The sequence below is a fragment of the Pseudophryne corroboree genome, chromosome 7, assembly GCF_028390025.1.
Source record: "Pseudophryne corroboree isolate aPseCor3 chromosome 7, aPseCor3.hap2, whole genome shotgun sequence".
Lineage (NCBI taxonomy): Eukaryota > Metazoa > Chordata > Amphibia > Anura > Myobatrachidae > Pseudophryne > Pseudophryne corroboree.
In genome coordinates, this window is record NC_086450.1 from 71,362,779 (window position 1) to 71,386,331 (window position 23,553).

Below are 23,553 nucleotides of genomic sequence, written 5' to 3' on the forward strand. Positions count from 1 at the left end.
TATTCCCTGATTAATATAACTATGACAACTACTGCCTGAAGCAAGTACTGTTTGATTGATGGAACTATAACTTCATACTGCACTATAATAACCACCCATTAACTCATGTCTGATTGATGTAACTACTGCCGTTACCTGAACTATAATGATTACTATTAACCACTGCCTGCCGATTATTATAAACAAAATCACCTAACTCGGATCTTTATCTCCTGCTTATTGACGATGACAATATTACAGAAAAAAAAGAACTAAATATATATATATATATATATACACACACATACACATATATTTACTATATATCATATACCATATAGGATTCAGTATGATATCCCGGCACAGGAGACCGTCACCGGGATCCCGACAGCCAGAATACTGGCGGCGAGTGCAGGGTGTCACCTCGCGGGCTGGCCACAGGGCTATATTCATCCTCGGGTGGTGGCATGGACCGGTATTTCACCAGGTGAGGGGATTCCGGCGTCGGTATCCTGACAGCCGTGATCCCGACAGCCGGCAAAATGAATGCCTCCCACTATAAACTGTTAATTTTGATGCAGACATACATGGCCAAGAGGTTCAGTTTTTGATCAGATCAAACATCAGAATGGGGAAGAAACATGATATAGGTAACGGACTGTGGAATTTCTTTTAGTGGCAGACGGGGTGGACTGAGTACCTCAGAAAATGCAGGGATTTCCACGCACAGCAGTCTTTATCCAGGGAATGGCGGTCTAAAAGACAATAACTATACTGTTTCAGCCAATATCAATTGAGCATGGCTTAAATACGCCTGCCTATTTGAGAATTTTTGTTGCCCATGTGTACCCCATTATAGCAGCAGTCTACCCATTGTAAAATGCTACTTCCAGCGGGATAACGCGCCACGTAACACAGCACATGTCATCTGAAGCTGGTTTCACAAGCATGGACAGATTTTTGTTGCCATCAGACAGATTGAACAGATAAATCTTTAGGTGTGCACTCAGCTTTACAGCATGAATGTGCAGCCGGCAAATCTGCAGCAAGTGCCTGACACTATTATAGCAACACAGGCCATAATCTCTAGGGGAATGTTCTTGAAATAAATTGAAAATAATTCAAGCCATTCCGGGACAAAGGGGGACCCTACCCAGTACTAGAAGGATACACCTAATACAATGGCCACTGAGGGTGTGCGCATCTATATATGTTTTCAAATGCATCTGAAGTAGTTACTTAGAAAAGTGTTCCAATCTAATCAGATAAGCTCATAAAGAAGAAATACAGTATCTCAGAACGCATATACAGGCCGATTCTGATTCGCAAGCAAAGCAGCTTTAGGTGTGGGCAGCTGCGGAAGGCTGATTTACTACCCTACCTTATTTAATATGTTCCTGAAAGCGGAAACCCGCGCCATCCATTGATTGTATGCCAGTCGCCACAACCGTTATCAACCGTCTGCAATAATACACCATCTGCATCCAGCCATTCATATTGGTGTGTAGAAGTACTATTGCCTAGATGCAGTCTGATTTAATCATTGGTGGGTGTTCTATTATATCTGCCACCACTTCATCAGTGGCCTAGGGAGTACATAAGTGAGATCTACCTTGAGCTAATTACACCAACATTATTTTCCTTTTTTTAATGCACAAATCAGCCATCTGACACCTTTTAAAAGCATCCAGTACTTTCCGTATGCCCACTAACAGCCTCCTATATGGTCTTGATAACAGAGTAGTCACTTATTTGGGGTCCAGGAAGGTCTTCTCACTTTTTCATGCAATCCTCCCAGAACATATTTAGTAGACAATTTGCACCCCCTCCCTGCGAGTACAGTGATTTGTCATTTCTAATTGGATTAGCAAATACTCGGGTGCGCACATTCATGCCAAGTCTACTCACACTTTCTGGTCCAGCACAATAACCATCAGTGTGCTTTCTACTAGGTCCACCATCAATATACTTGGAAACATCAACCATAGCCTCCAGTAGGACAAGCACATGAACATGACTGCCTGTATAAGAGCGGGATTTATCAAAGTCTAAAATGCAGTAGAACCTCAGAAAACTTCCAGTGACATTGGTAGTCTCCTTATTCGCATGGTTCCTACCAGGGCCTCACTGGCCATCTCAACCCTCAGAAAGCCGGGAAGGCCGCGCGCAGCCTCTGGCTCTCTGGTTGAGCCACCCCCAACGGTCTCCATGGAAATGGGGGCGTGCCGCGCGTTGTTGCCCCAAGCAAGCGTCGCCATGCTAATGGGGGGATGCCATGAGTCCACGCCCCCATGACTCGTGGCACACCCCCGCACAACGTTTGCCCAGGCCGAAATGGAGGCCCAGTCCGTTACTGGTTCCTACCAACCAATCAGATTTTAACCATCATTTTATAGAATGTACTACCTCAATGCGGATTGGTTTCTAGTTTCTACGGGTAATTTCTTCACTGGTCCACTTCTCCACTCTATTGACTGCTTGCTACATCACCCCCCGATTCATTGTGGGAAGACTTTACATGCCAGTGCTATTTGGCAGAAAAAGGAGAAACAAAAATGTTTAAATAGTCATATTAAATAATGATAACATTATGTAAATAAAAACGACTTTAATGTTAACTAAAACTTCAAAAACAAAACAAGTCATCATAAAAATACATATGCCAGAGTTCCTAAAAGTAGATTCTGAATAGGATGCATCTCGCTGTTTCTTCCGTCTATCAAATAGCTGTTACCGGGTGGGAACTGGGCGAATGCACGTAAAAGATACATCTCCTGGATATGTTGCCAGAGTTGCACCATATTTGTGCATATGCCGAACGGACGCCTATTTCAGTCATATCTATGGCATAGGGTAGCTGTAAGAGCCAATAATAGTGATGATTCTACTCTAGTGGACAGAGATCCCTGCAAATTATTATTACCAGTTATTTATATAGCGCATACATATTCTGCAGCGTTTTAGAGAATATTTTATCACTGACATTATCCCTGATCTAAATGAAACTTACAGTCTATGGGGGTCATTGACCGTAGCTGTGCTAAATTTAGCACAGCTATGATCATCCTCCCTGACATGCGGGGGGACGCCCAGCACAAGGCTATCCCGCCCCGCATGTCAGTCCCCCCCCCCACCCACACACACACACACAAATACAAAAGCATTGCATAGCGGCGATGCCTTCGTATTTGAGGAGTAACTCCCGGCCAGGGCAGCTCCTGCGGCTGGCCGGGAGTTAATGGTCGCTGCCGCTGGCCACAGCGACTGCGTGAGATGTCACGCAGCCGCTGCAGCCCGCCCCCCCTACGGTCCGGCCACGCCTGCGTTGGCCGGACCGCTCCCCCTAAACGGCGGCTTAACATCGCTGTTCAGCCCCCGCCCGCCCAGCGACCGTCTCTGTCTCAGAGGCGATCGCTAGGCAGCGAAAGCTGCCATGCGCCGCGCATGCGCAGTTCCGACCCGATCGCTGCAACAAACTGCAGCGAGCGATCGGGTCGGAATGACCCCCAATGTCCCCTGCTCACATATACACACATACTAGAGTTAATCTTTGTTTGGAGCCAGTTAACCTACCAGTACATTTTTGTATTGCGGGAGGAAACCCCTGGGGAGAACATAACACCTCCACACAGTTACGGAGGTGGTGGGAATCGAACTACAGACCTCTGTTGTGTGAGGCAGCGATGCTAACCAGAATCAGAATCAGCTTTATTGGCCAGGTATACTCGCATTTATTAGGAATTGTTTGCGGTTACAATGCATCGCCGAATAACAACATAAAGGGGAGATACAAATGTATACATAACATACATGTATACATACATACATACATAACATGCTTTACTATGGGAATACTGTGTAAAATTGCATCTCAGTACATAGCACCAGACATTTTAGACATCGTTTAGCAGATGAACAGCTAGTGGGAAGAAGCTTTTAGTGGTTCTGGTCGTTCTGGCGGGAATGGACCTGTAACGCCTGCCTGATGGGAGCATTTCAAACAGGTCGTGGCCGGGGTGTTACTTGTCTGCCACAATTTTCCCTGCACGCTCTTTCACTCTGGACAGGTATAGGCCTTGAACAGTGGGGAGATCGGTCTCGACAATCTTTTCTGCTGTCCTCACCACCCTCTGTAGCCTTCGTCTTTCACACTCTTTGGCACCAACTATGCCACATTAGACTTCAGTTCACAGCCGGCGTTTGGAATTTAGGCAGAGTTGCGTGTGTGCATAGAGACAGACATTTGACAATTGTTATTACACAACACTGTCAAATATTGTTCAGTCAACATTTTCACTGTCTATACCAGTGGTTCCCAAACTTTTTTGAAGCACGGCACCCTAGAGTATGAGAATTTTTTTCATGGCACCCCTAGGCCAATAGTTTCTTATTGAGAACTTTAGAAATAAATATTAAATGAAGTAAATTGGCTTCCGGTGGGCGGGGCATCTTGCATGGCCGCTTTTTAACAGCTCTCCCAGCAGAGGCTTTAATCATCTGCCTCCATCTACCCCCTACCACGACTTTCTATAACATTTAACTACATCTTTGAAAAGCTTAAGTGGGAGTGATGTCTGTGATGTCTTTTCCAGGCCGGGATACTATTCCTCCACGGAAGTCTGGCCACTGATAGTGGTGAACCCTCTGGTCGCCTCACTTTGGCGCGAAAATCGGCTTGGCTGCTGGAGTGCGTGTAGTGCTGTCCCGTGTGGCTACGGATCTCCCTGCCTACCCGAGAGCTGACAGCATCTTCCCCCTCGGTTCCCGATCCTGCTCCCCAACTAACCTTGGAGTGCCCGAGCGGAGGTGTCGTGCCCCCGAGCGGATCCGTTGGTGTCTGCTGCACGGGACTGCCGGATCGCTCCCGAGGCCAGGGTGTGCCCCTGGAGGGCGACCTCATACCCTGCGGCGGCGCTGCGCTGTGGGATCTCCAATGCTCTGCTGAGCTCCTTTCTCGGCTCCTGCTGCGGGACGTGTGGGGACCTCCGGAGGCGCGATCGTCCTGCCTCCTGTACACCGGGGGAGCCTGGCGGACACTCTCCCTGCTGCTCGGTGGCCCGGGTCTTCCCTGACGGACTCTGACTTACGGCCCGTCAGCTCCCTCTATCACTCTTGCGTGACGGTGCTGGGAGCTGGGACGCACCTCCATTGCTCTACAAGCGGCGGCTGTAACGGGACACTTCAGCGCGCTGAACGCTGCCACCCGGGTGAGCCGCGGTCTTGGATGAGGGTGCTGGGGCCTGTCACTGCTACTGCATGACGCACATACCGGATTGGACTGGCACGGCTGGCACTCCGTCTCCGGCAGCATATTGCCTGAGTGGGCGCTGTGCTATACATTTCCTCCCCAGGTACTAACTTGGTCTGTCTACCCCAACTGCTTCTTTTACTAACTTCCCCATTTTCACTTTCTGCACACCCCGAATCTTTGAACCTCCCCACCTCTTGTGTCACCCTTACCCCCCTCCTTCCTTACCATCATCATATGTTCCAATTTACCCCATCTGTACTCCCTACTTCTTGTCTTGCTGTGTGTGCTGGAAACAGAGACTGCTGGTGGCCACAATAACTGTATCCAGCTGGGAACTTTACATAGGCTGCTTACCTTTAAGCTAGTTTGCAGCTGTGAAGGGCTCACTGAGACCCTTAATCAAAGTGGGACTGACTTACTGTTGGTCGTACATTTGTGACTATTATCTCATTTTTTTTTTCTGTGTCAAAATCTGCCCCAACTGTCCTCTATTTACTCCTGCTGGGAGGCCTCCCGTATCATCGGACACTACGTGGTACTGCTCCGGCACATCCTACTCTCAGAAGAGAACTCTCCATTTGGCCTATTTGATTGCCGGCCACAGACCTTATTTGCAGTATCTGACTTACGCATCCTAATTTTACCCCGCTGTCCAGTGGTTCCTTTTGGAATCTATTTGTGCTGTTTGTTATTTTTCATATTTTATTGAATATCGTATTTTATCTTAAATTTTTTATTTTTATTTTTTCCCTGCGGAGAATCTTCTGTGACGTTTGTTATTATACCAGATTCTCTATTCTGTATTGCTTGACATAACATATGGTTTATGGATATATAGAATATTGCTTCTAGTCATATGTTTTCTTACACTTGCAAGTTAAGTTGGTGGCCTTACTGATTGTATGGAATTGAATCTACCGCAGTGGTGCCATCTAGTGGTTCTTTAGTTGAATTTCTCACACTATTGAATGTGATATTTTTTGTTTTTCTCCTGCTGGGAATTTTTATGTAATGTTTATTGTTTTTTCTCACGCTGAGGATTCTGCGTGATATATTCTCCTTTCTCCTCCTGCGGAGAGCTTGATGTGACGTTTGTTATTTTGCACATACCAGGAATTCTATGCGATATTTCTCTGTTCTTCCCATATGGGAACTTCTATATGACGTTTGTTATTTTTCTGCTTCAAAGTATTCTGTGTGAGATAATTTTCTTCTCCTCTTTGCCCGCTGTGGCCTAAATGTGACGTTTGTTATTTTTATTCGATATTTCCATTCTGTATAGCTTGACATCTCAAATTGTTTTCAAGATATAGGTTTGCACCCAAGTCGGGGTCTCCCATGCGGGTTGCGGTATGCTTTAGATAATAAGCTTGGCCTAGCACATCCGCCCGAGCTCTATATGTAACTGCTTCTGTATCTTTGCCACTGTCCATATTAGGGGAAACAATACTTAGAGGTGACGTTGATTGCCCCATTTTTCACCCTCTGGGGTATGGACAAATACCTCGACAAGACCATGCCCCCGAAACAATCCAACACTTCCTATAAGGAGGGAAAGGGGAAAGAGCCCCTCCCTAAATCAGGTCCACCCTCCCCGGTTGGACACGGTTCGGAACCACCTAATTTGCCCAGTGACAAAACCCCTCCTCTAACGGCTAAAGAGATTTCTGATTTTCTCATGCCCTTACTTGATAGGCGATTTGACGACCTTCAAGCCCGTTTAGAATCGGGCCTGGCTCGCATAGACTCTCATGCAACGTGTCTTACCGTGTTGGAGACGAGACTGGGAGACACTGAGGACCTGGTCCAATCCTGTCAGGCGGGGATAGCTTCCCAGCATACCTATATACAGCAACTGCAGGACAAAGTCGAGGACCTGGAGAATAGGTCTCGTAGGTATAACCTCAGATTTATAGGTGTTCCGGAGTCCTTGGTGGGCCAGGCCCTCTCCTCATATCTCTCTGTAGACCTCCCAAACTCGTTGGGAATTATAGACGATATGGAAATCCCACATCTCGAAAGAGTCCATAGGTTGGGTGCGATGCAGGACGGAGCGCGGTAGCGCTCGCGCCCGGTCATTGCTCGCTACCTTGATTATAGAGCCAAAGAACAGGTTCTCTCGGCCTACCGTAAAACTAGAGAACTGTTGGTCAAAGGTCATAAAATCTTGATATTCCAAGACTTCTCAGTTGCAGTGGCTCAGAAACGAAAGGAATTCTCTGAAGTTTGTTCCTATTTACACAGTAAAAACATTAGGTTTGCTCTGTTGTACCCAGCTAAACTACGGGTCAAAGAGAACGGTAATCAGATGTTTTACACGGACCCGGAAGTGGCGAGATCTCGTTTTCTGACTCATAAATCCCCATCAAAATCACCTAATGGATAGGATGTTGGTCGGGAGGGAACAACGGGTTGATTGTATTGGGAACTCCCGCCTCGGGCGGATATGTGCTAGCCATTGATTGGTGTAGTATCCAGTTTATAGATAATATAGTACTATACTATAAGTGTTCACCTTAATAATTTAATACTTATTTTGTTGAATTTTTGTGTGTGCACCACTGGACCCAGTTGGTGCCCACTACGGTTTTGGAAGTTGAGAAAATGTTGGAAAAAGGAGTTACGAGTCATCATGGTTCATTATTGTTGTTTCACACATTAAGACTGTTTTATAGATTTTATGTCATGCTGGTGTTTGTATGGTTGAAATTGCTGATGTCCTGGCGACCTTGGTGTGGGAGGGGGGCCGCAGCTATCCGCCTGAATTTATTGATTACCAGTCAAGTTTCACATTGCCCTGAGGGGATTGGGAAGCCATGCCGTCTGTAGTCCCTTCCTCAGATGAGGTACTACCCCCGAAGCCGATACAATTCATTTCCTGGAATGTAGGGGGACTTAACTCCCCAATCAAGCGATGACGTGTGACCGCACACCTCAAACGTTTCCACCCAGATGTTATTTTCTTACAGGAGACCCACTGGCTGGTGGGGGAGGAAAATGTCCTGAAGGCACCATGGCTTGGCCCCTGTATAGCTGCCCCCTTTCGAACGAAGTCCAGAGGGGTAGCGATACTTTTTCAGAAAAACCTACCTGTTACTATCCTGTCAGAAATCATAGATCCCGAAGGCAGGTACATCATTATGGACATAGAGCTGTTTCATACCAAATACACACTTGTCAATTTATACGCCCCCAATGTCAATACACATACATTTATACAGGACATTGCCCACATTCTTTTAAGCAGAACTAACTACTCCTTGATAGTGGGGGGGGGGACTATAACATGGTGGACGACCCCACAGTTGACAGATCACCAAGTGTGCCGAGAACTACTGACTCCCAGAGCAGGCATCTATTGGCCTTTCGAGACTCACTAGACCTCTCTGACCCATGGAGATTGCTGCACCCGACTGATAGGACACATACCCATTTGTCGCTAGCACATGGAACCTTGTCTCGTATTGACAGGTTTTTAATAGTTGACGACTTAGTATCCCAGATCGCGGGGGTAGACATACTCGATATATTGATCTCTGATCATGCCCACGTCACGCTAGCGCTGGCCCATCCCTATATGCACCTGACAGATCGTACTTGGCGGTTCCCGCAATATTTGGCAAATTCAGAGGATTTTAAATCATACCTAACCTATCATTGGACCAAATACGTTGATGACAACATAGAATATTGGGACAAGCCCGAGATTTTCTGGAATGCCTCAAAGGCAGTGATGAGGGGTCATATTATTAGTTATGTCTCTCGGAAGAAAAGAGACTCTAAATTGGAATACACAACGTTAAAAGCTACTATGTCCAGGACCTTCCAAACATATACTGCTAACCCTACAGAGGCTACTCTTGACGAATACAAACAGGCCAGGCGCCTGCTTGAAACCTATTTAGTCACCCAAGCGAAACATTCCTTAGACTACACCAAAAACAAATTCTACAGATGGGGCAATAAGGCTTGTAGATTATTGGCGGTCATCTCTAGACCTCCCCAAAAACGTCATGTTATAACTACCATACATCACCCCAGGACCGGTCGGGTTATCACAAAGTCGCAGGAAATAGTAGAACAATTCCATTCCTATTTTCAGTCCTTGTTCCAATCGACACAAATAGACACTGAAACACAAACACAGTTGCTCACTGATGACGTGCTGCCCCCTCTGACCAGAGACCAGAGAGAAGCCCTTATGGGTCCAATAACGGTGGAGGAAGTTAACACCGCCATCTCTAATTTGCCCCATGGCAAGTCCCCAGGCCCAGATGGTTTGTCGGGTGATTATTACCGCATGTTACAGGCCCAAATTGTCCCCTTTACTGGAACTGTTTCGTGCAATACACGAACGGAGTTCCCCGTCCCCGCTTTTTAATGAAGCTTTTATTACACTTATCCCTAAACCTGACAGGGACCCAAATTTCCTCTCCTCCTACAGACCAATTAGTCTCCTAAATGTAGATTACAAACTTTTAGCTAAGATTATGGCAACGAGACTCCAATCCATCCTTCATGATATTCACACCACGACACAAATGGGTTTTGTGACTGGCAGACAAGCGGTTAAGGCGATCCGCACGGCACTGGCGGCGGTGGCGGCATCCCAGTCTCCCTGCACAGACTCTAACATGCTTCTTAGCCTCGACGCCAATAAGGCTTTCGACATGGTACTATGTCCACACTTATTTACTGTGTTGGAGAAAAGGGGGTTTGATGTGAGTTTTATAAACTATATACGATATATCTACAGCACTCCATCCGCCTCGCTCCTAATTAACGGGATCAGAGGTCAACGGTTTTTCTTGGAAAGGGGAACCCGTCAGGGATGCCCTTTATCTCCCCTTCTATTTAACTTGGCCCTTGACCCACTGCTTAGAACACTGCAGGACTGGTCTGTTTTTAGAGGGATAAAAGTGGGTAGTCAGGAAATTAAACTATCAGCCTTCGCTGACGACATCCTCCTTTATATTTCGGACCCCGAATGTTCCCTAGCTCAGATCATGGACAGGATTACTTCATTTGGCCGCATATCGGGTTTTAGTATTAATATGGACAAATCGAAGACCCTGCTGTTGTGCGGCGCTGTAACATGTCCAACTTGGGCCACACGTTTCCCCTTTCATTGGGTGTCCACATATATCACATACTTGGGTATTTGTGTCCCAGGTTATATTTCAGAACTCTATAAAATCAACGTACATAAGGTATTACACACCTTGACCGAAGATGTCAAGAGATGGGAACGCCTTCCACTGTCATACCTTGGTAGGGCCAATCTTCTGAAAATGGTGGCAATACCTCGCCTACTATACCCCTTGCAAACACTTCCCATACTGTTAACGAAGCAGGACTCACAGCAGATTAATAAACTTATTAGAACCTTCATATGGAAGGGGGGCCGAGCTCGTATCGCGCTACGTAAGCTTACTCAGCCTAAATCCAATGGGGGTATTAATTTCCCAGATGTAGTGGTTTGTAACCACGCTGCTCTTCTGAGACACCTGAGGGACTGGTTGCAGAACAGCTCTATTTACACAAATACATCCCTCGAACAAAGCTTCCTTCCGACTGTAGCCTTGACATGTTTCCTCCATCAGCATGACTGGGAAATACCTGAACACATTCGGTCTAACCCTCTTCTATGGTCTACCAGGAAGATGTGGCACATACTGCGACACAATGCAAAACTAAATCAGTATTACTCCTTACATCTACCCCTAATTAAAAACCCAGACTTCTTAGACGGCATGGATGCTCACCCCTTCCAGACTTGGAGGGAGGAGGGCATAACATCAATTCGCTCACTAGTGGCAGTGGGAGACCGCCGCCCGCTCACCCTCTCAGAGGTCTCAGCGAGGCATGAGGTGATTGTCTCATCTTCCCTTCCATATCTACAGACACAATTCTATGTCAGACATGTCCTCGCACATTTTGCGGATGGGGACTGGACCAACTCCCTGGATAGCCTCTTAACACATCCGGTACCGAGATATAAGGCCATTTCTATCCACTACACTTTCTTGAGGAAAATATTAGATCACGCTACTGTGAGGGGTGGCATGTCCTCTTGGTTGGCTCCCTTTCCTGATCTGACCATACCAACTATGGAAAAATCGCTACTTTACTCCAGAAAGGTCCTCCCGGCAAGCATGTACACTGAGTTGTTTCTTAATGTATATCATAACACCTACTTATCCCCACTATGGCGCTTCCACATGGGAGCGACCGACTCGCACTCTTGTCCATAATGTCATCAGAGTGAAGCAGACACTTTTCACTGTTTGTGGACATGCCCGATTGTGCAATACTTCTGGCACCTGGTTAGGAGATATGCGGAGGCAAATCTAATTACCCACGTGCCCTTCACCCCTGAATGGGCAGTCTTGGGCATTATTGATCCTGCCCTCCGCATGCCATCGGAATGTAAAAAACTACTGATAGCCCTAAGCGCTGCGGGGAAAAAGACTATACTACAGGGTTGGATAGATAGTACACCACCACAAATACCACTATTCCTAAACAAGTTACATCATATATTTAGGATGGACTGGGTGGAGGCCATTGTAGACAGGGGTAAAAAAGTGGAACGATTCTTTCATCTGTGGGAATCCTACATCCCCACCCTGCCCCTTACCACACGCCTAAACATTCATAACAGCCTCAAAAACACCACGTGGTATCTAACTAGACTGGCCACACAGGAACAACCGGTATCCCTGGTCTAGGTGTGGATGGCTGTGGCGGCCTCCCTCTGGGTTGCTTATATCATGTACGATAACATTAGCATGATTACTGTAAACCTTTCTTTTTGGAAGAATAATGTCTTAACCGATGATTAATGTAGACACTGTTGATGTATACTACTTTATCTTAATGTTTGTGTATTATAACCTTATGATTTATGTGCTTTTTGTAACTTTCATGATGACTCAATAAAAAGTTATTTGAAAAAAAAAAAAAAAAAAATTAAGTAAATTGTGTTTATATGCCACCCTTAGGTTCAATTGCGTGGTGTGGGACAAGATTTGCTTCTGTTTGTCCACATATTTCTATGACCATGGCCCTAACTGTGTGGAGTTTGTATATTCTCCCTGTACTTGCGTGGGTTTCCTCCAGGTACTCCGGTTTCCTCCCACAATCCAAAAATATACTGGTAGGTTAGTTGGCTCCCAACAAAATTAACACTAGCGTGAATGTGTCTGTGTGTACATGTGATAGGGAATATAGATTGTAAGCTCCACTGGGGCAGGGACTGATGTGAATGGGCAAATATCTGTAAAGCGATGCGGAATATGTTTGCGCTATGTAAAATAGGATTTTAATTACCTGAAACTGTAAATCCTTTTCTCGTAGTCCGTATAGGATGCTGGGGTCCATATAAGTACCATGGGGTATAGACGGGTCCACCAGGAGCCATTGGCACTTTAAGAGTTTAATAGTGTGGGCTGGCTCCTCCCTCTATGCCCCTCCTACCAGACTCAGTCTAGAAAACTGTGCCTGAGGAGACGACATACTTCGAGAGTAGGAAATACACAGATAGTGGCGAGATTCATACCAGCTCACACAACAGACAAACCCGGCTAACAAGCCGGTAAAAACTCAGCAACAGCTGAAACAGTACTGAAACAGTAAACAATGCAGAACTTACCTAGGAACCAGGTAGAACTGAACTATAAAGCCAAAGCAGGAAAACGAAGCGCTGGGCGGGCGCCCAGCATCCTCTACGGACTACGAGGAAAGGATTTACCGTTTCAGGTCATTAAAATCCTATTTTCTCTTACGTCCTAGAGGATGCTGGGGTCCATATTAGTACCATGGGGATGTACCAAAGCTTCCAGAACGGGAGGGAGAGCGCGGAGGCTCCTGCAAGACCGCTTGACCAAACTTGAGGACATCAGAGGCCAAAGTGTCGAACTTGTAAACCCGCGTTCAAACCAGACCAAGTAGCAGCTCGGCAAAGCTGTAGTGCCGAGACACCCCGGGCAGCCGCCCAGGAAGAACCCACTTTACGAGTAGAGTGGTCCTTAACAGATTTCGGACACTGCAATCCTGCCGTAGAATAGGCATGCTGGATAGTGAACCTGATCCAGCGTGAAATCGACTGCTTCGAAGCAGGACACCCAATTTTCTTGGGATCATAGAGGACAAACAGAGAGTTAGTTTTCCTATGATGAGCTGTCCTCTGCACATAGATCTTCAAAGCCCTCACAACATCCAAGGCCTTTGAAGCAATTGAGGAGTCTGTAGCCACTGGCACCACAATAGGCTGGTTGATATGAAAAGCCGATACAACCTTAGGCAGAAACTGCGGACTAGTCCTAAGTTCCGCCCTGTCTTCATGAAAGATCAGATAAGGACTTTTACTAGATAAAGCCCCGAATTCCGCTACGTGTCGAGCAGTAGCCAAGGCCAACAAAGTGACCGCCTTCCACGTGAGAAACTTGATGTCAGCCTCCAGTAGAGGCTCAAACCAAGCTGGTTGTAGGAACTGCAACACCACATCAAGATCCCAGGGTGCCGTTGGGTTCACAAAAGGAAGTTGGATGTGCAGAACCCCTTTCAAAAAGGTCTGAACCTCAGGAAGGACAGCCAATTGCTTTTGAAAGAAGATGGACAAGGCAGAGATTTGGACCTTGATGGAGCACAATCTCAGGCCCATATCCACTCCTGCTTGCAGGAAAAGGAGAAAACGTTTGAGTTGAAAATCCACCGCAGGAAATTTTTTGGATTCACACCAGGAAACATATTTTTTCCAAATACGGTGGTAATGTTTAGACGTTACCCCCTTCCTAGCCTGAATCAGGGTAGGAATAACCTCACTCGGGATACCTTTCCGAGCTAAGATCTGGCGTTCAACCGCCAAGCCGTCAAACGTAGCCGTGGTAAGTCTTGATAGGCGAACGGCCCCTGCAGCAGCAGATCCTCCCGAAGAGGTAAGGGCCTTGGATATTCCAGAAGAAGATCCAGCAGATCCGCATACCAAGCCCTTCGCGGCCAGTCCGGAGCAATGAGGATTGCCCGAACACTTGTTCTTCTTACCAGCTGAAGAACCCTTGGGATCAGAGGAAGTGGAGGGAACACATACACTAACGGGAACACCCACGGTGCTACCAGTGCGCCCACCGCCACTGCCTGAGGGTCTCTCAACCTGGAACAGTACCTCCCCAGCTTCTTGTTGAGGCGGGAGGCCATCATGTCTATGTGAGGAACCCCCCACCAAGCGGTTACTTCCTCGAACACCTACGGATGGAGGCCCCACTCCCCTGGATGGAGATTGTGTCTGCTGAGGAAGTCTGCTTCCCAGTTGTCTACTCCCGGAATGAAGATTGCTGACATCGCTGCAGCGTGCCTTTGTGCCCAGAGAAGGATTTTTGACACCTCTGACATTGCAGCCCTGCTCTTCGTTCCACCTTGTCGGTTTATGTAGGCCACAGTGGTCACGTTGTCTGACTGTATCTGAACAGCCCGATCTTGTAGCAGATGTGTTGCTTGCAGGAGGGCGTTGTACACGGCCCTTAGCTCCAGGATGTTTATCGGGAGAAGGGATTCTTAAAACAACCACTTTCCTTGAAATGTTTCCCCCAGAGCGACTGCTCCCCAACCTCTTAGACTCGCATCTGTGGTTAAGAGGATCCAGTTCTGAATTCCGAACCTTCGGCCTTGTAGAAGGTGTGGAAGTTGTAGCCACCAGAGGAGTAAAATCCTGGCTTTCGGAGACAGGTGTATCCTCTTGTGCATGTGTAGGTGAGAGCCTGACCACTGGTCCAAGAGGTCCAGGTGAAATGGATGAGCGTGAAACCTGCCGTACTGCAGAGCCTTGTAGGCGGCAACCATCTTCCCCAGAAGACGGATGCATTGATGAACCGACACCCGGGTAGGCCTTAAGACCTCCTGGACCATTGTTTGAATCACCAATGCCTTCTCCACCGGGAGAAACACCCTCTGCACCTCCGTGTCAAGGATCATTCCCAGGAAAGACAGCCTCAGCGTCGGCTCCAGATGAGACTTTGGAAGGTTCAGGATCCAACCGTGCTTCCTGAGCAGCTGTGTCGTGAGCGTGATGGATCGCTATAACCTCTCCCTGGACGACGCCTTGATAAGGAGATCGTCCAGATAAGGAATTATGTTCACCCCCTGCTTGCGGAAAAGAACCATCATCTCCGCCATCACCTTGGTGAAAATCCTTGGTGCTGTGGAGAGGCCAAACGGCAGCACCTGGAACTGATAGTGGTCGTCCAACAGCGCAAACCTGAGGTATGCTTGATGCGGTGACCAAATGGGGATGTGGAGGTAAGCATTCTTGATGTCCAGAGACACCAGGAACTTCCCCTCCGTTAGCCCTGAGATGACAGCTCTCAGAGATTCCACCTTGAATTTGAACTCCCTGAGTTCAGAATAGGCCGCACCGAACCATCCGGTTTTGGTACCACGAAAAGGTTTGAATAATAACCCTTGTTCCACTGCTGAGGCGGAACCGGAACGACGACTTCTGACACCACCAATTTTCTGATGGCCTCCAGAAGAATCGCTTTGTCCGTCAGCAGAGCTGGTAAGACTGACTTGAAGAAACGGTGAGGCAGGGGATCTTGAAACTCCAGTCTGCACCCCCTGAACACTATATCCAGGACCATGGGGTCCAGACCACACGACACCCAGACGTGGCTGAACCGTCGGAGTCTCGCCCCCACCTGACCGTCCTCCAGGCCCAGCCATCCACCATCATGCGGAGGGCTTAGTGGCATCAGAAGCGGGCTTCTGGGTCTGGGAACCTGCGGGAGCAGGTTACTTTCCTTTAGCACGACCACCTCTGATGGAGGTGTTCGAAGGCTTGTTTTTTCTTTGCCTCGCGGGCCGAAAGGACTGTGACGCGGCTGGTGTAAAAGGCTTCTTCGTAGCCGGTGCAGCTGAGGGGAGAAAAGTAGACTTACCCGCAGTAGCCGTGGCAATCCACGCATCCAGCGCCTCCCCAAAGAGAGCCTGACCCGTGTAGGGTAGGCCCTCCACGCTCTTCCTGGATTCCGCATCCGCAGACCATTGGCGCAGCCAGAGACCCCTGTGAGCCGAGACGGGCATGGAGGAGATCCCCGCAGCCATGGAGCCCAGGTCCTTCATGGAATCCACTAGGAACCCAGCAGAATCCTGAATATGGCGTAAAAACATATCAACGTCACCTTTATCCAGCGTAGCCGATTCTCCCTGCATAGTGATAGACCACCTGGCAATAGCTTTTGCAATCCAAGCACAGGCTGTAGTAGGCCTTAATATAGCCCCAGAAGCCGTGTACATGGATTTTAACGTAGCATCCACCTTGCGATCCACCGGGTCTATCAACACGGTAGATCCAGGTACCGGCAGCACCACCTGTTTGGACAGCCTGGATACAGAGGCATAGACCAACGGCGGGAACTCCCATATTTTCCTATCATCCTCTGGGAAGGGAAAAGCAACCAAAACCCTCTTAGGGATCTGAAATGTATTTTCCGGAGTTTACCAGGCCTTTTCAAAGATAGCGTTTAATTCTTTGGATGCTGGGAAGGTGAGGGGGGGCTTCCTGTTTTCTGTAAAGAAGGCCTCCTCCACCTGTTCAGGAGCTGTGTCCGAAATCTGCAAAACATCTCTAACAGCTGCAATCATCAACTGTACCCCCTTGGCAAGTGATGCCGTTCCCCTCGACACATCCACGTCACCGTCTGCAGTGTCAGAGTCGGTGTCCGTGTCATACTGCAACACTGCTGTTAGGTGCCGCGGTCCACGGCGCCGCTCGGTCTGCTTCCGAGCGACGCTCACGGCCACCGCACCTCCCTCCCTGCCCGCCCGGCGCCTAGCAACTCCAGGACGCCGTGCGTACTGTAGCCGCCGGGTCCCTGGCACCGCTAGGACGCCGGGCGTCCTCAGCCGCTGGGTCCATAGCAACGGGGACGCCATTGGCGGACCGCGTTCCCCGTTGCCAGATAGGATTGATTAGTTGCTCGTGCAGCAGGGCAGCTGCACGGCAACTAGTAATTAGGGTCTTGCTGGCCCTCCTGTCATTGGCCAGCAGGTTCTTTTTATGGGAGCCAGCACACTGCAGCCTCGCCGGTGATAGCTTCCTGTATGCTGTTCCTGCCTTGCAACGTCTGTTCCTGGTCAGCTGTATCTGGTCGATCCTGCTCCATGTGCTCCTGAGTTCTGGAGTTCTGAAGCCGGTCCTGGGAATCCTTCTTGTCCAAGTGAACCTGTTGCGGTCATCTTGGGGTTCTCGCTTGTTGGGGTTCTCTCCCGGTTTCGCGAGTAGCGGCTTCTGCCGCGTGTTGCGGCCTAGGCCGCTTAGTCCTTGTTTTACTTTGGTATTGGTGGTTTTTGCGGAGGTTTCCGCTTTTCACTGTCCTCCCCGGAACTCGGCGGTGCCGTGTGGGGGAGTGGACAGTGGTATCTTTTGTTGTTCTTTTCCTTTGGCGGCGTGCCGCACATATATTTAGTTTTAGGGTAGTTAGTAGCCCCTAGCTTCTGTTTGCTTTAGTTAGAGGTCCCCTTGTTATTATCCTGTCTCGGTTCACGCCTTGTCTCACTCTAAGACCTGGGGGCATCGGAGTTGGGCAGACCTAATCCGCCCTTCAAACGCGGCTGCCGTGGGCCCAAGAAACCATAGTCACTCAGGCGTGAATTGACCACATGGGTAAAACAACGGAGGTAGGGTGCTAGGGGCTATTCCTGTACCATCCCTTATTTCAGCGTCACGTCCTGGTGCTCTGGACTCTCTACACAACATCTCTCTAGTTCTGAACATCAGGAACGTAACATTATCACCGGCCAAAAAAAAAAAAGAATAATATTAAGAGTTATTTGTTTTTGGTGGCCTTGAAATTCGGCCTCATGAATCCGGCAGTATTTGGACCGAATCCCAGCCAGCTTTTGGCCAACCAGATTCAGGAACTAACTCAGATGGTTCAGGATCTTACTCTTCGGGTGAGATCGCAGGAAGATCTTTTGCAAGCCTCCCCGAGTATGATTCCAGAACCAAAGATGCACCTTCCTGACCGTTTTTCAGGTAACCGAAAGGATTTTTTTAATTTCAAGGAAGCTTGTAAGCTTTATTTTCGTTTAAGGCCCCGATCCTTTGGTACTGAGTCTCAACGGGTCGGGATTGTGATGTCTTTACTACAAGGCGATCTGCAAACCTGGGCTTTTGGGTTAAAAGCCGATGATGTTGCCTTGCTATCTGTAGATGCCTTTTTTAAGTCTCTAGGCCTTTTGTACGATGACCCTGATAGAGAAGCGTCGGCTGAGAGCCACCTGCGTGCACTTAAGCAAGGGAAAAATCCAGCAGAGGCGTATTGTACCGAGTTTCGCCGTTGGTCGAACGCCTGTGGCTGGAATGACCCGGCCCTACGCAGTCAGTTTCGCCTCGGTTTGTCTGAAGTTATTAAAGACAGTCTCCTGCAGTACCCCGCTCCAGAGACTTTAGACAAACTCATGGAGCTTGCTATTAAAATTCATCGTCGTCTTACGGGAGCGGAGGGCTGAAAGAGGAGCTAGTTTCAGGCCTAGTCCATGTGTGTATACTTTCCCTGAGGACGTCGAGGAGCCCATGCAAATGGGTCTCTCCCGGCTGTCCCCAGAGGAAAGAACCAGAAGGCCAAATTCTGGTCTTTGCTTGTATTGTGGTGGCAAGGGACATATCGCACGTAATTGCCCGAATAAGCAGGGAAACGCTCTGACCCAGTGAATTGTGAGGGGGTTCACTTGGGTCTGCAGTTGATCTCCTCTAATGATTCCTTATTAGTTCCTGTAAAAATTTCCTTTGGTAGCCTCAGTTCGTTGGTGTCGGCCTTCGTCGACAGTGGAGCTGCGGGAAATTTCATGGATCTTGGTTGGGCTCAGGCTTTGGGTGTTCCAGAGATACCTTTGGAAAAACGTATCACCATGCACGGCTTGGATGGTGGTCCGCTTTCTAATGGGGTAATCACTCACCGCACACCTCCAGTACAACTGACAGTGGGGGCCCTACATTCGGAGAAAATCGAATTTTACCTTACCCATTGTCCGGCTGTCCCCGTAGTTTTGGGTCACCCCTGGCTTGCCTTTCATAATCCCACCATAGATTGGCGGTCTGGGGAGATTTCCCGATGGGGTCCCTTTTGTGTTAAGGAATGTATTTCCCGTCCAGTCCGGGTTGCGGCAGTCACCCCAGAACTTATTCCTTTGGAGTATCAGGACTTTGCCGACGTTTTCTCCATGGGTAATGCGGATATTCTGCCTCCTCATCGGTCCTATGACTGCGCTATAGACTTAGTTTCCGATGCCTCTTTGCCTAAGGGGAGACTATATGCCCTGTCTGGGCCGGAAACTACGGCAATGAATGATTATATACAGGAGAGCCTAAAAAAAGGCTTCATTAGGCCCTCGAAATCTCCATTGAGTGCAGGGTTCTTTTTTGTTGAGAAAAAAGATGGGTCGCTCAGACCATGTATTGATTATCGGGCTCTGAATAAAATTTCTGTTAAAAACACCTACCCCTTGCCACTGATTTCAGTACTGTTTGATCAGCTCCGGACTGCCGTTATCTTTTCCAAGATCGATCTTAGAGGGGCTTACAATCTCATCCGAATAAAATCTGGGGATGAGTGGAAGACGGCTTTCAGCACACAGTCGGGACATTATGAATACCTGGTGATGCCGTTTGGGCTGTCTAATGCTCCTGCTGTATTTCAAGATCTCATTAACGACGTCCTTCGCGACTTTCTTGGAAAGTTCGTAGTCGTTTATTTAGACGACATTTTGATTTACTCTGAGTCTTTTGAACAACATATTACCCATGTGCGACTGGTCTTTCAGAAGTTACGGGAAAATCATTTAGACGCCAAACTGGAGAAATGTGATTTCCACATCACAGAAGTGTCCTTCCTGGCATATATTATTTCTCCTAAGGGGTTTTTCATGGAACCAAAAAAACTACAGGCCATCCTAAATTGGGCACAACCCACGAACTTAAAAGCAATTCAGCGCTTTTTAGGGTTTGCAAATTACTATATGCGTTTTATTCATACCTTCTCAGATTTGGTTGCTCCTATTGTGGCATTGACTAAAAAAGGAGCGGACCCTTCCAATTGGTCGCTTGAAGCCAAGTCTGCCTTTCTGGCCTTAAAGCAGGCCTTTGTCTCAGCTCCAGTACTCAGACACCCTAACCCGGATCTCCCCTTTATTGTCGAGGTAGATGCCTCAGAGGTTGGAGTGGGGGCTATCCTTTCTCAGGAAGACCCGGAGTCTCAGGAATTACACCCATGTGCCTTCATGTCCAGAAAATTCTCCTCCGCAGAATCCAACTATGATGTTGGTAATCGAGAATTGTTGGCAGTTAAATGGGCTTTCGAGGAGTGGAGGCACTGGCTGGAAGGAGCAAGGCATACCATTACGGTGTTTACTGACCACAAGAACCTGCAGTATATTGAGTCAGCTAAACGGCTTAATGCTCGACAGGCACGTTGGGCGCTGTTTTTTACTCGTTTCAGGTTTATTATCACCTTCAGGCCCGGTTCCAAGAATACAAAAGCCAATGCCCTGTCACGTTGTTTTCTTCCGGTTCACAATAACCACCCGGCTACTACCCCCATAGTCCTATCGTCTGTGATCCGGGCTGGCCTCACACAGGATTTATTTACACAGCTAGTCCAGCTTCAGCAGCAGGCTCCCAAAGTCACTCCTGCAGATCGTCTCTTCGTCCCTGAATTTCTGAGAGGCACTGTTCTAACTGAGTTTCATGATAATAATGTTTCTGGTCATCCGGGTATCACTAAGACCTTGGAGTTAATCTCTCACTCAGTGTGGTGGCCTAATCTTTCTAAAGATGTAAGGGAATTTGTCCGTTCCTGTCAGGTTTGTGCTCAGTACAAGGTATCTCGATCGTTGCCGGTCGGGCAACTCATGCCTTTAGCCGTTCCTCTCAGGCCATGGTCACATATATCCATGGATTTCGTGGTGGACCTTCCTCTTTCAGCTGGATTTCGAGTCATTTGGGTGGTAGTAGACCGTTTTAGTAAGATGGCCCACTTCATTGCTCTCCCCCGATTACCCTCTGCTCAAGGGTTGGCAGTTTTATTTCTCCGCCATGTGTTCAGGCTCCATGGTTTACCCAGGGATATTGTCTCTGATCGGGGACCGCAATTCATCGCCCGTTTCTGGAAACGTTTTTGTGCCTCATTAAATATGAAACTCTCTTTAACATCTGGGTACCATCCACAGTCTAACGGACAAACTGAACGTGTTAATCAGTCGTTAAAACAGTATTTACGGCTATATTCGGCCAAACTTCAGAATGATTGGTCTGAATTTCTTCCTTTGGCCGAGTTTGCCTATAATAACTCTTGTCATTCTTCCACCAAGGAGTCCCCATTCTTTTCGGTCTTGGGCTTTCATCCTAGAGCCAATTCTTTTTACCCTCATTTTCCAGTCTCCTCGTTGACCTTAACTTCCCGTCTCAGAATGATTTGGAAAAAGGTGCACCTTGCCCTTAAGAAGGCTGCCTTCCGAGAAAAAAAAAATTCTGATAGGTTCCGACGCCCATGCACTTTTAAGGTGGGAGATAAGGTGTGGTTGTCAACCCGCAACATCAAGCTCCGACAACCCCCGGCTAGATTGGGACCCAAATTTATTGGACCGTTCCTTATCGTTAAGAAGGTCAACCCAGTTGCTTTTCGGCTACGCTTGCCTAAATCACTCAAAATTGGCAATACTTTTCACTGTTCCCTTCTGAAGCAGTATTTTTCTTCCAGGAGATTCCCTCGGAAGACTTCCCAGGGTAGACCTCCGGTGGATGTTCAGGGGCAACAAGAATTCTTGGTGGAGAAGGTTTTAGATTCCAAAGTTTCTCGGGCCGGCTTTATTTTTTGGTTCACTGGAAAGGCTATGGCCCGGAAGAAAGGTCTTGGGTCCTGGATAACGATTTAAATGCCCCTAAACTTAAGAGATTATTCCTTCAGGAATTTCCTCAGAAACCCGGCTTTAGGGTTTTTTTAACCCCTCCTCAAGGGGGGGGGTACTGTTAGGTGCCGCGGTCCACGGCGCCGCTCGGTCTGCTTCCGAGCGACGCTCACGGCCGCCGCACCTCCCTCCCTGCCCGCCGCCTAGCAACGCCAGGACGCCGTGCGTACTGTAGCCGCCGAGTCCCTGGCAACGCTAGGACGCCGGGCGTCCTCAGCCGCTGAGTCCATAGCAACGGGGACGCCATTGGCGGACCGCGTTCCCCGTTGCCAGATAGGATTGATTAGTTGCTCGTGCAGCAGGGCAGCTGCACGGCAACTAGTAATTAGGGTCTGGGGGCTGGTCTTGCTGGCCCTCCTGTCATTGGCCAGCAGGGTCTTTTTATGGGAGCCAGCACACTGCAGCCTCGCCGGTGATAGCTTCCTGTATGCTGTTCCTGCCTTGCAACGTCTGTTCCTGGTCAGCTGTATCTGGTCGATCCTGCTCCCTGTGCTCCTGAGTTCTGGAGTACTGAAGCCGGTCCTGGGAATCCTTCTTGTCCAAGTGAACCTGTTGCGGTCATCTGGGGGTTCTCGCTTGTTGGGGTTCTCTCCCGGTTTCGTGAGTAGCGGCTTCTGCCGCGTGTTGCGGCCTAGGCCGCTTAGTCCTTGTTTTACTTTGGTATTGGTGGTTTTTGCGGAGGTTTCCGCTTTTCACTGTCCTCCCCGGAACTCGGCGGTGCCGTGTGGGGGAGTGGACAGTGGTATCTTTTGTTGTTCTTTTCCTTTGGCGGCGTGCCGCACATATATTTAGTTTTAGGGTAGTTAGTAGCCCCTAGCTTCTGTTTGCTTTAGTTAGAGGTCCCCTTGTTATTATCCTGTCTCGGTTCATGCCTTGTCTCACTCTAAGACCTGGGGGCATCGGAGTTGGGCAGACCTAATCCGCCCTTCAAACGCGGCTGCCGTGGGCCCAAGAAACCATAGTCACTCAGGCGTGAATTGACCACACGGGTAAAACAACGGAGGTAGGGTTTTAGGGGCTATTCCCGTACCATCCCTTATTTCAGCGTCACGTCCTGGTGCTCTGGACTCTCTACACAACATCTCTCTAGTTCTGAGCATCAGGAACGTAACAACTGCAAGTGCACATTTCTGAGAATGAATCGCAGGGGACCCCGAGGAGGCAGTATCAGGCCAAACAACCATAGAGGACTGGAGGACCTGAGTGGCTTGCTCAGTCCTAGCAATTCTATCAGAAATCTGGGAAATAGTCCCCCTCAGAGAGACTAACCATTCTGGCTCTCTAGCAGGGATCTGTGCTTAAACTGTGCAATCCTGATTACATGGAATGGAGTCCTCTTGTGAGGATAAATCCTCTGCAGC

General features: G+C 48.3%; 1 protein-coding gene across 22 annotated transcripts in view; it reads right to left on the minus strand.

Moving 5' to 3' along the window:
* The window catches only part of LOC134944600 (poly(rC)-binding protein 3), a 160,802-nt gene that overhangs the window by 134,179 nt on the left and 3,070 nt on the right, over window positions 1–23,553 (minus strand). For 20 of the 22 annotated variants that reach the window (XM_063933292.1, XM_063933307.1, XM_063933306.1 and 17 more), the window contains exon 2: window positions 2,386–2,506. The exons of the other annotated variants lie outside the window; for them this stretch is intronic. The gene's annotated coding sequence lies outside the window, so the exon portion shown is untranslated. The remainder of the gene's footprint in view (window positions 1–2,385; window positions 2,507–23,553) is intronic. 22 annotated transcript variants of the gene reach the window in all.